Here is a 13,003-nt window from a genome sequence, read left to right on the forward strand (position 1 = left end):
GGAACACTGATAACTATTTCTTGAACTGGGTGTTGACTGCATGGATGTGTTTATTTTGTGACAATGTGTCACTTGATAGTTGCTCTGTATGTATGCTACACTTCAGTAAAAACTTTACTTAAAAAAAGTCATAATGGGCTCAAAGGGACATTTAGTTATAAGTAGGAAGCTAACCTAGATAATAAAGGAGAGGGATAAATAAATTCTTTAGATGGATAAGTTTAAGCACTGAAAATTCCTAAGGATCAAAGCCAAGGCATGTTTATAAATAATCTAAATGAGGGAGTATCTAATGAAATCCCCAGGCTTGCAGATAATACTGATATATTTTAGGCTGTAGAAAACCCAGTCAATGGGGATAAACTGCAGGAAGATTGAAAAGGCTTTGCTAGTAAACTGAATAGTGGCAAATGTGTTTCTCTGTGGTCAGCTAAATTGTAATGCAGGGAATAAAAAGAATATAAAGATGTCTTCTTCAACTTTATATATGCATCAGAACATATAGGAGAGAGCATTTTACATACTCAGTACTAAAAATCATTGTTGATGAATGAAGGATTAAATGAATGAATAAATAATGGGCTCAGACTAAGCCATCAGTTAGAACTGAGGAAAATGTCAAAGTTAGGAGTTATTATAGACTATCCCCTGAAGAAACAGACCTAATGTGCTAGTGAATGGGAGGTAATACTCCCAACAGCAAGAAAGATTTTAAATGTAAAGTAGAAAACCTCATTCAATGGAAGCTCTTAAAATATATGGACAAGACCTCCAAAATATAGGAATAGGACCTCAAAGAGGAGAGTGGGTAGAAAAATCTGACCTGTAAAGATGAAGGTTGGTCAGGAATATAACTGGAGGCCATAAAATTATCACTACTATAAACCATTTAAATATAGATATTAATGCCTGTGATGCTTAGTTTTATTTGTCAACTTGGCTAGGCTGTAGTACCTAGTTATTTAATCAAAAGCTAATCTAGGTGTTGTAGTAAAGATATTTTGTAGATATGGTTAACATCTACAGTCAGCTGGCTTTAAGTAAAGGAGATTACCCTTCATAATGTGGTTGTGCCTCATCCCATCAGTCACAAGGCCTTACTTAAGAGGAAACACTGAGGTTTCCTGGAGAAGAAATTCTGCCTCAATACTGTGTTGTCAACTCCTGCTGAATTTCCAGCCTGCCAGGCTGCCCTACAGTTTTCAGACTCTCCAGCCCCCACAACTGTATGAGCCAATTGCTTAAAATAAGTCTGTGTGTGTGGGTGCGTGACTAGATATAGAGGTAGATATACATATGGATATCTCCTGTTGGCTCTATTTCTCTGGAGAAGCCTGACTGATAAAATGCCCAAAGTACATCAATGCCCAAAGTACATCAGCTGAAATGAGAGAATTAGAAACAAAAGAGTAGGAAAATTAACAGTAGACATAGAGAGCAACACATGAAAGAATATGAGAACAAAAGGAGAGTGGTTCATTTGATAACTTTTAAATACGGGTTGTGTGAAAAGAACAAGAGAGAGAGAAGTATAAAGTGAATGCAGAGAAGTAGCAGGAGTTAGGCGTGCCTAGATCTCCATGGGCCATCCTAACTCCTGTTCATTCTTTAAATTTCAACTCAAATATCACCTCCTCCAGGAAGACTTTCCTGACTCAACCCATACCAATTCCCCCATTCTGCTCTCTGATAGAATCCAATTCTTTTTTCTTCATGGCAGTTATCACAGTTTATTATTATTGGACTATTAGGAGGATCTCATTATCTAGACTATAAGGTTCATAAGAGCTCAATATATGACTGCTTTGCTCAGGGCCTGAAACATAGTATGTACTCAAAAAATAGTTGTTGCGTGAATTAATAGATATTCCTACTTTGTAACATTTTCACTTTGTATGTAAGATTCAAGATGTTTTGGTATCACAGAGAATAAGGCAATACTAAAATTTTAGTAAAAGTTCTTGAGTGAAATCCACTACCAAGTATAATGTAATTAGATAAAATGCACATTAAGTTGCTGCTTTATGCTGGAAATTATATTGACTGTGGAAACTCAAATGAGCTTTAGACAGTTTCTTGATCTCAAGAAGATTATAATGACAATATTCAGCCCATTTATGAAAACTTTTGAATACTGAGAAAATAATATTTAAATTAGTAGAAACAAAAGTTCATAAATAATGAAAGGATCACAGATTAAATCCAGCCATAAAGACATCAAGAACAGACTTTGTAAGCTAAACAGTTTGGGTTTGAATCTCCACTACTTCTTAGCTGTAAACCTTGACCTCAGATTCCTCATCCATAAAATGGTAAAACCACATTACTTATTTCATATGATTTATGTAAAGATTTTTGAAAATCAATATATATAAAGCTTTCAGAACATTGCCTGACACCTAATAATTGCCACAGACATGGTTGTGTAGAAATAGTTGAGGCTGTTGTTATTACTTATGTAGAAACTGGACTGAAAGAATAATCAGAATGGACTGAAGTAAGTTGAGAAAAGCTTTAAAACTTGTGAATATTTAAGCTGTGTTTTCAAAGAGGGTTGAGTTAAGAATTAGAAATGAGATGGTTAGGTCTTCCTGATGAATAGGAGTCATAGTGGTGATTTTTAAATATTTAAAATTTAAAGTATTTTGCTTGCAAATATTAGTTTGTTGATTTGGTAACCTTTTCCCCATAAGGTCTGGGCATCCACCTGCCTTGGGAAGATTAGAAATGATACATAAGAAATGTAAATAGAGGAACTTCCCTGGTGGCGCAGTGGTTAAGAATCCACCTGCCAATGCAGGGGACGCAGTTCAAGCCCTGGTCCAGGAAGATCCCACATGCTGCGGAGCAACTAAGCCTGTGTGCCACAACTATTGAGCCTGCGCTCTAGAGCCCTCAAGCCACAACTACTGAGCCCACATGCCTAGAGCCCGTGCTCCGCAACAAGAGAAGCCACTGCAATGAGAAGCCCGTGCACCACAACGAAGAGTAGCCCCCGCTCGCCACAACTAGAGAAAGCCTGCACACAGCAACAAAGACCCAATGCAGCCACAAATATATAAATTAATTTTTTAAAAAAAAAAGAAAGAGGGCTTCCCTGGTGGCGCAGTGGTTGAGAGTCCGCCTGCTGATGCAGGGGATACGGGTTCGTGCCCCAGTCTGGGAAGATCCCACATGCTGCGGAGCAGCTGGGCCCGTGAGCCATGGCCGCTGAGCCTGCGCATCCAGAGCCTGCGCTCCACAACGGGAGATGCCACAACAGTGAGAGGCCCGCGTAACACAAAAAAAAAAAAAAGAAGAAAAAGAAAAGAAAGAAATGTAAATAGGTAATAGTTACCTTCTGATAAACAAGATTATACAAAACAGTAGGCCATAGGCTAATCTACTGTCTTAAGAATTTTTTCCTTATGTAATTCCCCCTTGAGTTAATATTCAATTCTGTCACCAAAAAACCCTACTGATCATCCTCCTCCCTGGTCCATCAGCCTGACTGACACTGTGTTTTAGGGGCCTTCTCTCTAACACAGAGAACAGTCCTCCCCATATTTTCCTTCATCTAAGTCCCAGACCTCACACTCTTGTCCACCAGAAGAGATCCAAAGTTCCTTCCTTTAAAACAATCTTTGCCAAGAACCATAGCCTCTCCCTTAAATTGTTTAAGAGAAGTAAACATCCTAGCCTGGAGTATTGGCCTTCAGATTTTTTTAACCAATGTCAGAAACAGTCAATGTCAAGTCCATGACTTCAAGGTTTGTGGCCAAGACAGAGAGTTCTCCAAAACAACCCTTTGCAGAATGAAGTATCTCCCCCCAAAATTAACTCCTGCTCTGCTCTTAGAACCACTGGAAGCTGGTTCCTGGATATGGGAATAGCCACTTCATCTCCTTGGCTAGCCATCAGAGGTGTGGGAAGAGTCAGCTCTGGTGGTTAATTAATCAGTCGTTAAAGAAGCAAGTTGCCAAAAATCATAAAGATCAGCTGCCTTCAGGCAGTTATTTTTTCTGAAGCCTGTTTATATGAAATTGGGCTACCTATAGTGGCTGTAAATCCCAAAATAAGGAGAGCATGTTAGGGTCATTCAAAGAATTGAATCAGGGAGTCCCTGACCTAAGAATGCTGTTGTATTCTTACTGCTAAGGGAGGGAAAGGATGGAAAACAAACCCTTTCATAAGTATAGATGAACTTTCCCCACCTCTCCTCAGGTTCTCCCATAATTATTCAGGATTTGAATCACTGAGAGCTCTTTTTTGTCAACTAATAAATGGTTTGAGTACTAGCTGCATGTTGCTAATGGTTCAAGTGACATTTCTAAGTCAGTCTTTCAAAAATACAATATGATGAGGAAATTCATCCTCTTCCTGTCCCACCCCCTTTCCTGTTGTTTCCCAATGCCCAGTTGTGCTGTGGCAACACCTGAGATTAAATAACTCCCAAAATATGAAGCATCAGTCTTCATATTTTGCTCTCCAGCTCCCAAGTCCAGAGAGATGTACCAATGGACAATTCAGTGCCCAGAACAGTACCTATTGTCCTACTGTGGCCAGCAGATGAGAATGGGTTCATTTTGATTATGAAGCAGGCAAGAAAATATGCATAAGATACAGAACTTAGGGCTTCCCTGGTGGCGCAGTGGTTGAGAGTCCACCTGCCAATGCGGGGGACACGGGTTCATGCCCCGGTCCAGAAGGATCCCACATGCCACAGAGCGGCTGGGCCCTGAGCCATGGCCGCTGGGCCTGCGCGTCCGGAGCCTGTGCTCCGCGGCGGGAGAGGCCACAGCGGTGAGAGGCCTGCATACCGCTAAAAAAAGATACAGAACTTGGATATACATGGGAAACAGGTTGGATACTCATGTGGGAAAATATTTCAAACATAAAATTACATGAAAATCTCTCTAAATAAGGGACTCTATCCATCAAGCAATCAAGAGGCATTCCTCATGTAACCCATTAATATTCCTAGTGGATCACAGCATATGCTGTGAGGGTATAAAAAACTGATGCTTAAAGAACTAACATATGAAATAAGTGCTCAGCTATGTAGCTGTGACTATAAGTTTAACAGGACTTCAGAGACAGTGAAGCAGCTATTCTCTCTCTCGGCTACATTCCTTTAATTACCCACCCCTACCACAGCTGAGAGTGCTGGTGATATGTGAAGTGTTCCAGCAAATACTTTCACATATTTAGCTCCCTCTTATTGGGCACTGGTTTCAGCTTGCCCATTACTGGCTGTTACTCATTCTCTAGCTGCCCAGTTCTTTCAGCTTTTTTACATTATCTGCTGCTAGTCTCTATCTCTCTTTTCGGAGTCTGATTCTATTCTGTCTACTGGTGAGCATTCCCTTGGACAGAAAACTCAGAAAAGAGCCTCACTCATCTCCATGTGTTTGAACTCCTATGCTTTCCTCACCCATTCTGGTCAGGACTCAGCCCTATGGTCGGGAACCAGATTTTATGCCAATAGCCCCTCATCCCTGGGGCATGAAGAACAGTGGAGTATAGAAGTACGCGAGTGTGCCGAATGTTCTAGTTCTCTGGATTAAAGCTCTGTCCAGGTGACTTCCTCTGGGTGAAAACAGACCCCTGTTGGGACATCTGGGCACATTTTTGTGTGGTTGACTAATATACATACACACAACTCACCCTTGCCAACAAGGCACATCTGGCCACACTTCCAACAACTACACTTAAACCATTTTTAGAAAATCTGGATGTGCTGCCTCAGTTTCTGATTTATCTGGACGATTTTATGACCAGCTCAGCTCACAACTGAGTCAGAAAAAGAAGTATTTTTGATCTTCTGAACGTAGCCTAAATATAGAGAAGTGCTAAGTAGGTACCTACTCCTTCAAATACTCAGTCTGCTGCAACAGCTCCAAGGGCTTAGGCCTTAACGAGGCTGTATCTGCAGGTGGTATAACATACACTCACATAGGACAGTGATAAATGGACAACCAAACAATACTCAAACCCATTTGTTATATTCAACCCTTCAGCTTTCCCAATGTCCAAACAATGCTCCAGCACCTACTGAAGAATAACCTTTACAGTCTCTTGCAGAATATGGTGAGGAATGTGATGTAGTTCCTGGACTTGGGTTTTATACCCATAATTCATTCACAGGACCTGACCTCCAGAAGCCTTTGGCAGAGATGGACCTGAGTCAACAGCAATATGTTATCTTGGTATAAATCAAGTTACTACATTTTTGAGTGACCCAACATTGTATTCCTGGGCTATTATCCTTTTCCCTTAAGAGATATGGATGCTACAAAAGCAGCAATAGTGTAGAGGCTGAGGCTCACATTACCTTCCCACACATAGTCCACTTCCAGCCCTTAGGTAACAAGGTATTGGGTCCCATGGCTGTACTCTAACCACTTCTGGTGAGAGTTGATGGGGCCAGAGAAATCTCTGGTTCAGGTTCCCACAGCACAAAGGTTAGCCAGAATTCTCAAGAACTCTGAAGCTTGAATTATAGAACAAATAGGCAGATAACCGATGGGAGCAGAAGTTGAGAAAGAATCAGGCCTATTAATGGGTCACATGCCAACTGAAATTTAATGGAATTTACAGGGAAGAGGAAAAAATATGCAGATTTTTGAAGAAGAACAAGGTTATTAAAAGTGGGAGGGAAAGACACAGACCCAAGTCAGGTTCAGTCGCACTGAAAATGGAGCACTAGAGTAAATATATACCAAGTACCCTGTTGATGGAATCCCTATCAACTCCTTAAAGCCAAGACCACATCCATTAGATCCTCTTTTCTCAGATTTCTGTGAGATGGAAATCTGTTCTTTACATCCAGAAAACCAAACATACAGGCCATGTTTCTGAAATGAGAGGTCCCTAAGCTATTACATATTTCCCTTGGTTTCATGCTTCACAGGTTTCTTATATCTGTTTATCATACATGCTGCAAACCTAGCCTTCCTGCTGACAATTCACCTGTATTAGTCTGCTAGGGCTACCATACAGAATACCACAGACTGGGTGGCTTAAGTAACAGAAATTATTTTCTCACAGTTCCTGAGGCTAGAGTGCCAGATCAAGGTGTTGGCAGGTTTTGTTTTCTCCTGAGGCCTCTCTCCTTTGCATACAGAGGGCCATCTTCTCACCGTGTCCTCACGTAGCCTTTCTTCTGTGTGTGTGTGCACTCCTGATGTCACTTTCTCTTATAAGAATACCAGTCCTTTTAGATTAGAGTCCCCACCTTATGACTTCACTTAACCTTAATTACCTCCTCATAGGCCCTATCTCCAAATGCAGTCACACTGGGAATTAGGGCTTCAAAATGTGAGTTGGTGGCAGGGGTTGGGGGACACAGTTCACTCCATAACAGCACCTGTAGGAAGACCCTGGGTTCAACTGGATCCCAGGAAGGGCAGAGTATTTAAGAAGCTGAAGGTGCTATGCACCTTTAAACCAGTCCAAGTTCTCTGGTATCTGAAATCAATTTATGGTAGACTTATGCTTCCAAAGTTAGAGCGGCAACTGTCTTATCTCAAAAAGAAAAAAAAAAACTCCCAGAAAAGGATGTGACTGCAACATGCTTATTTTTGGCTAGCAAGGTGATTCTAGAATCCCGAAGGCACCATACAGAGATTTTTCTGGTCAAACCACTGGAGTCCAAGTATCCATGCGTTTCCTAAGAATTTGGGGTGCTTGCACCCTCTATTACTTGGCTGATAGCTCTTACATATTCTAGGGATCCAGACTACTGTCCCAGCACCTTGTCCAGAAGACCCAGTCCTGGAGGCCTGTGGGATCTCCTGTCAGGAGAATTTCTCAACCATGCCATTCCAGCCAGATCTACTAAGTTTCATCTGATGTACTCAGCAGTGTTCTGATACCCTCAGTTAGCAATACTTGGTGGAGTTTCAGGACAGTACCTGGCACATTGTAAGCACTCAACACATTCTTGAATAAATAAATAACAGAATAAACCTAATCCATTTGGATGTCTGGTGGCACTCTATCAAAGGAAAATGTTGTACAAATACCTGTGTCAGTGGCTTATAGTTGTGTTCATTCTAACTGGCAGATCTCAGGGCCAATAAGTTGGTAAATACTTCTAATATCACTTTTGTTTATTCCTGGGGGAAAAATGGGGGTATCTATGTTGAGTTCAAGGACTTCAGAGCTGATCAAGGGAAAGACAAGACTGTAAGATGGCACTACTGCACAACAAGCTTTATCAGGCAGAGCCTGAAGAGGTTGCATGAAGAAGCCCTCTTCCTTCCAAGAGGACTAAAAAGCTTTCCAGAGACAGCAGCGCAGGGCCAACATCCGGAAGTGGAGAGGACAACTCCAGGGGGAGGGAGAAATCAGAGATGGGCTGATGTGTCCAGGTGGTGTCGCTCGACAGTCTCTGGGCCAGAAAGCTCTAAAGGGCAGCAGTGGTTTGGGGTCTTTTATAGCTACAGGGTTTGTCTTACCTGCAGGTGGCAGATATTGGATATAATTTTGTAGGGTATGTGCTCTAGATGACTTAAAATATACTTATTTGAGTGATATTTAAAGCAACTACATATGTAAGATTTTGAGTTTGGCACTGGCAGGCTTTGAGCTACCTGGACTGCTATAAAGAAATAAACAACATAGGGGCCAATATATAGGAGACATCTTTAGCCTATTGTACAATAATGTTCTATTAAACTTCAAAGAAAAGTGTCACTACATTTCTCAGAAGCTTTGCAGAGAGATCTGACCCCCACTCTCCAAAAAGAGTTAGACACCAAAGGAGGACTGCGTTTCTCTACAAGCTACAGAGACAAGCCCTGGTGATCAGGTGGAGATGGTGAGGAATTCTGATGGCTGCAGTGGAGGGAGTTCAGAGCCTCTGGATTATCCTATTGCTGTGAGAAATATACTGGGCTTATTATCTGTTTTAACCAAGAACACCTGTTTATATCTCAGTTTTAGATGGGCCTCTTTAGAGCACTTTCTGGGCAAGAACCACCTCTTCCTTGCATACCACCAATACCAGACTGATAGCCATGAAATGTGTAAACTGTGCATTGCAAAAGCATCTCAGATGCAGTGTTTTTCCTTCTTACAAATGTCTCCTCAAGTCAGAGTTAACTTAATCTAACTATTTATGACTGCATTTATTTTTTTAAAGGTTTGATATATTTTATGCGTGTCAATAAAATACACTCTGAAAAACAGTTAACTCACTGGTTTTTTTCTCTTTTTTTTAACATCTACTGGAGTATAATTGCTTTACAATGGTGTGTTAGTTTCTGCTGTATAACAAAGTGAATCAGCTATACATATACATATATCCCCATATCCCCTCCCTCTTGCGTCTCCCTCGCACCCTCCCTATCCCTCCCCTGTAGGTGGTCACAAAGCTGTGAGCTGATCTCCACGTGCTATGCGGCTGCTTCCCACTAGCTGTCTATTTTACATTTGGAAGTGTATATATGCCTCAATTTAGAATATAACATTTTATTGAAATATGGATTTCACACACACACACACACACACACACACACACACACACACAAAACCAGTGCTTCCCTGCTTTTATCCACCACACTAGAGAAGTCTCAGTCTACACAGGAGGACTTTCAGATTTTCTTCTGTTAAGTTGTATAGATTTCAAGTTTATATATATCCAACTTTACATTCTAGGGGAAATCATTCAGACATCAGCTTATCATTGTGATACCACAAAAGTTCATCAACTTGAAATCAAGTTCCGGAACCAGGGAATCTATCTCCTTCAGTATCTACCTTTCACTCACCCATCCTATTGCTTTCTGCTATAGCCAGCCGGGAAGGAAAAAGCTTTGCTCATCATGGATCTGGGGTCTTCCCCAGTGATTAGAGAAGAGGAGCCAAAATACTCTTGTGGGCCATCCTATACTCTTAGTTTAGTGGAGATTTATTGGTATGTTCATAACGGAACCTTCCTTCTTTTGAGGAATTAGCCACAGGAATCCTTTGCTGTTGAGTAAATTAAATTAGTTTAAGCTAGTTTGTGTTTCTGTTATTTACAATTAAGAGCCATGACTAATTTGCCCAGAAACCTAAAGGCCTATAACTTGTAGAATTAGGGATCCATGGACCTTGGAGAACATATGCATAACCCTCTACTCCCACAAGTATATTCTCAACTAACAGCAATTTAGCCTTTCATTACGAACTAAGAAAACCTTAGACTGGCCGTGTTGATACGAACTAAGAAAACCTTAGACTGGTAGGCGTGATAGAAAGTTGGTAAACAATCTCTTGAGATGCCAACTCTTAGTCCCACAAGAGACACTAGACTACAGTTAAAATAAGCATCCCAGCAAATATTTAGCAATCATGAAATTAGGCCCCATTTTGCCCACATACAACTTTCTCTGTTTTTTTGGTTTATCCACTGTTAACTGTCCCTAATTTTCTTGTATCTCCTGTTTGATCATTGATGGGTCACCTCTCAAAGTTTGGCTCCATTTTCTGGACCCCCCCTGTAAAAAATTATTCCATCTTCACTCACATTCCTTGAAGCTCCAACATGAGATTTATGATTTATTGGGTTAAATATAAAAAGCATAATTCAGTCCCAAGTGTAGCCACTAGAAATTTTTTTGCTTTTAGTAATAAAAGAAGGTTTAGTCAAAGTGTTGGACTTGGAACTGTCTTTTAATGAACTGGTAAATCAAAGATAGGAGAGGAGGAGTAGGAAGGAAGAGAACCCCAAGATAAAGAACAGTATGAACAAAGGGTCTAAGCTCAGAATGAACTGCTCAACAGGATCAGAGATTCTACGTAATGAAAGAAGTTCACAGAGAGAGACTAAATTATAGGAAGCACAGAAACAAAGAAGTTTAGACTTAATTTAGGATTCACTGAAAGCTCTTATTCTAGGGATATTCTGGAAATTTTATTTGGGCGTGGAACCATGAATAAAGGGCATGACATACCCTTACCTCAACCTCCAGAGAATGCTGTATAAATCAAGATCATACCCAGGTACAAACACACTAAAACATGCAAAAGCTTGTGCTACATGTAGAAGTCTGCTTAGTTCCACAGTCTTTTCCTTAAGAAAGTTGCTTGGGAATACACTATCCCTGAGAGAGTATTACCCCCTAACTAAGAACTTAAGCTTGAGAAAGTTTGAGCTATCCTTTGTATTGCATCAGCCAATTTTATACGTTCTTAAAGTTAGTGTAACTTCAATGCCAAAAATTTAGATGATATTTGGAAAATTATATTTAGGGCCCAGCAATTCCTAGACCACTTCTCAGATGCTTTCAAATTAAAGATCAATTGAAAACCACAGTCATGCATTCCAAATTTCAGTGATCTAATGGGCCATGGGTAAAGCAATATGTCTTTATTTTTACAGTGAAAGAAAAGAAATAGACATTTTGAAAGCCTTTCATTTTCTTCATTTTGAACTCTTTCTCTAGAACTGGACATTTGTAAATTCCAAAATTGCCAGGGACTATTCTCTTCAAATACATGGAAGAAATATTGGGATATAACATTTTTTTGTGTCAGCACTTCTTGGTTTCTTATTACACACAGGGAGAGGTCAAGTCTAGACATTTTGTAAGAAAGTTACAGAGGAAAAATCATTGAGGACAGAGGAAAAGGATGTTCACCTTATATGAATTTAGATACTCAGAGAAACCCTATATAAGAGGAGAACAATTTGGATAAAGGGTCAAGCGGAGAACAAAAGAACCAAAAAAAAGTAATGGATTTTTATTAAAAATAAAATTCTGAATAAAAAAGCACCCTTAACATGTTTTAGGCAGGATAAGCTAGGTTATGCTATGGTAATAAATAACTCTGAAACCCCAAAGGCTTAACCCAGTAAAAGTTAGTGTTTTCCTCATGTAAAATCCACTACAGGTATTGGCGCCTCCTCAGAGCATCTCCAAATAATTAACTGCATAGTTTTAATCCTACCATTGCAACTCAAAGTCTCCTTCAAAATTGCCAAGGCAATTAGAAGAAGTAGATAGAGGGGTGCATAACAGCTTTTCAATTCTGCAACAGAGAAGGGACACACTTCATTTCTACCCACACTCCATTAGCCAGAACTAGTCATAAAGCTCTGTGCAACTCACCAGTCAGAATGGCTATCATCAAAAAATCTACAAACAATAAATGCTGGAGAGGGTGTAAAGAAAAGGGAATCCTCTTGCACTGTTGGTGGGAATGTAAATTGATACAGCCACTATGGAGAACAGTATGGAGGTTCCTTAAAAAACTAAAAATAGAACTACCATACGACCCAGCAATCCCACTACGGGGCATATACCCTGAGAAAACCATAATTCAAGACGAGTCATGTATCACAGTGTTCACTGCAGCTCTATTTACAATAGCCAGGACATGGAAGCAACCTAAGTGTCCATTGACAGATGAATGGATAAAGATGTGGCACATATATACAGTGGAGTATTACTCAGCCGTAAAAAGAAACGAAATTGAGTTATTTGTAGTGAGGTGGATGGACCTAGAGACTGTCATACAGAGTGAAGTTAAGTCAGAAAGAGAAAAATACCATATGCTAACAAATGTATATGGAATCTTTTTTTTTTTTAGATTTTAGATATATATGGAAGCTAAAAAAAAAAAATCTAGGTCTCTAGGTCCATCCACCTCACTACAAATAACTCAATTTCGTTTCTTTTTACGGCTGAGTAATATTCCACTGTATATATGTGCCACATCTTTATCCATTCATCTGTCGATGGACATTTAGGTTGCTTCCATGTCCTGGCTATTGTAAATAGAGCTGCAGTGAACACTGTGGTACATGACTCGTCTTGAATTACGGTTTTCTCAGGGTATATGCCCTGTAGTGGGATTGCTGGGTCGTATGGTAGTTCTATTTTTAGTTTTTTAAGGAACCTCCATACTGTTCTCCATAGTGGCTGTATCAATTTTTAAAAAAAAAAGGTCATGAAGAACGTAGGAGCATGATGAGAATAAAGAAGCAGACCTACTAGAGAATGGACTTGAGGGCACGGGGGAGGGGGAAGGG

This window comes from Phocoena phocoena, chromosome 2 (assembly GCF_963924675.1).
Source record: "Phocoena phocoena chromosome 2, mPhoPho1.1, whole genome shotgun sequence".
Lineage (NCBI taxonomy): Eukaryota > Metazoa > Chordata > Mammalia > Artiodactyla > Phocoenidae > Phocoena > Phocoena phocoena.